We start from the raw sequence: 3,720 nt of genomic DNA, 5'->3' as shown, positions 1-3,720 counted from the left end.
AGGGCACCACAAGTTTGTCAGGTGACAGCAACTAAGAGGTAGCATGACATAGGATTAAAAATAAAATCTCCACTTCTGACACCAGGCTGGGTCTCAGGTTGGGACAATGAAGTTCAGCAGGTCACCCTAGGTCATCTTTCATCCACTGTGATTCGACCTCATGATCTGACTTGTGAATACATCTCTCAGGATGGAAGCTTTTACCTTCTCCCCATTTCCCGCAAGGGTCTGGTTTCCAGTCTTCATGACCAGGTTTCTGATCAGGACTGTCTCTGAGACTTCCCTGTTAGCAGTTGCTTATCCATCTGGGTCTTTCCTAGTCATTTGTTACTATATTTTCTCTTGATATTTGATCTACACTGCTTAGGTAGAGATGGTTGTACCCAGCAAAGGAAACCACTACAGTGGATCTGACTTTTTGCAAATGGCACGTGAACATGGACTGTTTTGCTTACGATTGAGGTCAAATACATAAAGTAACAAACCTAAATAATTAGCTTCCACATATTGGACATTTGTTTTTCTTCATATAGTATCCACTTTGGTGCACAACTGCTCTATGATGTAATCAGCGTCCATGGGTCTCTTTTTCTCTGTCTCTAGTTCTGTCCCTAGGGTTGGGTTTCAACTTCAATGTTGCCCTAAGATCACTAGATAGCTGCTGCGTGTTAGCAATCCAGGTAGAAAAAGGAAGAAGGAAAAAGGGAAAGTGAGTTACAGCCAGAGGAGCAAGTTCTCTTTTAAGAACTTTGCTGGAATCTTCACTCAGTGGCTCACCCAACATTTCTCTTGAAGATACAGGTGTAGGAAAAGACTTTCTGAACAGAACCTGCGTTGGATAAGAAATAATGCCAAAGATCAATAATAGGATCACCTCAAACTAAAAAGTTTCCTTTCTACGCAGCAAAGGAAACCACTAACAGAATGGAGAGACAACTGATAGAGTGGAAAAAATCTTTCCAGCTACTCTTCAAAGTACTAGATTTAGAATATATAAAGGACTCAAAAGAATTAGACCTCCTAAACTTAAAAACCCAAATAAAAAATTGGCATCTGAAATGAATACTTATTTCTTAGATAAAGAAGTAGAAATGACCAATCAATAAATACATGAAAAAATGTCAAACATCACTGGCCATTTGAGAAATGCAAATTAAAATAACACCCTTGGAACGTAAGACTGGATCCTTATTTTTCTACAGTAAATTTGTACTTTAGTGTAATAGTAGTAAGTTATGCATCTCAGTCCCTTTCCCTGAGGGATACAGGAAGCAATGTACGTGCTACCCACCTGGTATGGTGAACAGCAAGGTATGCACATGTGTGCAAACAAGATTTGGATCCACTTTTCTGCTCCATCTAACTTGTTTTGCATCTGTTTACCCAAATGTCACAGAGGGTCCAATAGACACACACCACTCCAGGACTTGCTTTTTTTTTAAAGGTTCCTTTTGATTTTTCTAGTAGAAGTAGCCCAGTTCATTACAGTGGCAGAGGAAAAACCAGATTTGCAAGTTTTGGTGGAGGTCAAAAGTGAATCATCAGATTACTCATGCATAGACAATGAAGATGATCTGTTAATGGTAAAACACATGCTTTCATAACAGAAGAGTGGTGTAGGTGTATGATGAGGATGAGGATGATAATGTGATGACGGTGATGCGGGTGATGATGAGGGTGATTTTTTTTCTTTTTGGTCTTTTTTGAGACGGGGTCTCTCTATGCAGTTCATGCTGGCCTTGAGCTCACTTTGTAGCCCAGGCTGGTCTCCAACTCCCAACGATCCTCCTGCCTCAGCCTCCCGAGTGCTGGGATTACAGGTGTGAGCCACCACGCCCTGCTGATGAGGGTGATTTTGATGTTGGCCCTGTGAGCCAAAGTTCCTGTGACAGTGAAATGGAGCAAGAATTGACTGATACAAACACAGGGAATGCAGACCTCCTTGATTCAGGTGACAAAGAAAACAGCAATGTGAGTACATACTTGACCAGCTGAAATGCTGCAAAATGGCCATGCAACCTAGTGGAGAGATCTAACATTAGAACTAGATCCAAAAATGTAGTGAAGGACTGGACAGAGATGAAACATATTAGCAGAATGCCAGCACTGCCATTCAGTGTTGGAAACTGTAACAGACAAAATGCTACAAGATGCATTGAAATACACAAAGTCTCAAATGCAAGTATAACATTCTGTGTGCACCAATAGCCATATTAACAAATGCATTTATTATGACAACTCACGAGCTGAACTGAAAGCATTTATAGTTCTGCTGTACTTAGCACAAATTTCTTATGGTGATCACAGACGTAAAAAAAAAAAATTAACAAGATTTATGGAAAAGTGATGGGTAAAAATATGCCATAAAAATGTATATTTGCCCTTGTAGACTTATTATGCTTATGTAGACATTTGCTGGAATTCAGCCACCATATCCTTATTGGTATAATAATAAACCAAAGGATGTTGTGAACAGACTTGTTGCTCTCATCTAATACTAATCAGAATGTGACATTCCACAGTTGATGTTACATTTGTTAACAGGGCACAAGTTGACCAGTGCAGGAACTGTATACAGGATCAAACAAGAAATTCCAAATGCAGTGTTGCAATTTCAAAACAGAGAACTATACACTTCAATCTTTGAATTTCAGAAAGCTGCAACATTGATCTGATACACTGCAAAGAAAAACAAACTAGAACTGCTTATGTCAGCATTTTACTATGATGGAAATATTGATAGGGAAACCTTGACAAAATGTTGATTTTGATATTAAATTGATATTAAATGTTGATGAGTCATGCAGCAACTCTGATGTCACTTGAAACACAAAGCATTGACCAATGGTTGTGTTTACTAGATCCTAAACATGCATGGCATAGTTTAATAGTTTGCAAAGAAAATAACAAGTGCAAAGTATCACAGAGGTATTTTCTTAGAGGACTGGGACTGGGGATCATAAGAGGTCATTTACAGCAGAGAAATAACAGAATGTTTCTGCCCAGGGAATTATGCAAAAAGAAATTGTGGACTCACCCCATCCTTGCCCCACAGACCCGTGGGATCATCAGCCACCCCTCCTCCTTGCCCCATGGACCTCGGGGGCCTGTGGGATCACTGGTTTCCCTCCTTCTCACCCCATGACCTTGGAAACCAGCAATATCATTGATTACTCTCCCACCCTATCCAAAAGACTACAGCATCCCACAGACAATTAGCAACATCTTCCATCACCTGCGGAACCTTGGTGGGCTGCTGGGAGCCTCGACAACCCTTCACCCACACAGAGGACCTCAGCGGGCTTGCAATAGTGCAGTGAGTTTTCCCTTCAAATAGAGGACCTCGGTGGGTAAACAGAAGCAGCAGTGAACTCCCCCCAGCTGTAGAATCTTGGCCAGTCTGGCAAGAGTGTGGATGAGTCCTTCTTCCATACAGAGAACATCAGCTGGGTTGAACTGAGTGCTGACAAGGCCTTCCCCAACCCGTGGAAATAAAAAAGGGCTTACAAGATACCCAGTGACACAGTAGGCTCCCAGTGAAGTGTACACTAGAGCAGGGCAGATCTGGCAGCCTGGAACAGCCTGAAGCCACAGTATCAGTAGGAGCTAAGGGTTGGCTTACATCAACACTCCTAGGCTACTCAGCCTAGGAAGAATACAGGACTTACCCAACAGGCCCTGCAGGAGGAATTCAGGTGACTGGCCTCTCCCCTTCATTGT

Source organism: Cavia porcellus, unplaced genomic scaffold, assembly GCF_034190915.1.
Source record: "Cavia porcellus strain 051 isolate PalLab524CR breed Dunkin Hartley unplaced genomic scaffold, mCavPor4.1 scaffold_27, whole genome shotgun sequence".
Taxonomy (NCBI): Eukaryota; Metazoa; Chordata; class Mammalia; order Rodentia; family Caviidae; genus Cavia; species Cavia porcellus.
The sequence above is the reverse complement of the archived record's forward strand: the minus strand, read 5'-3'. Positions refer to the sequence as shown.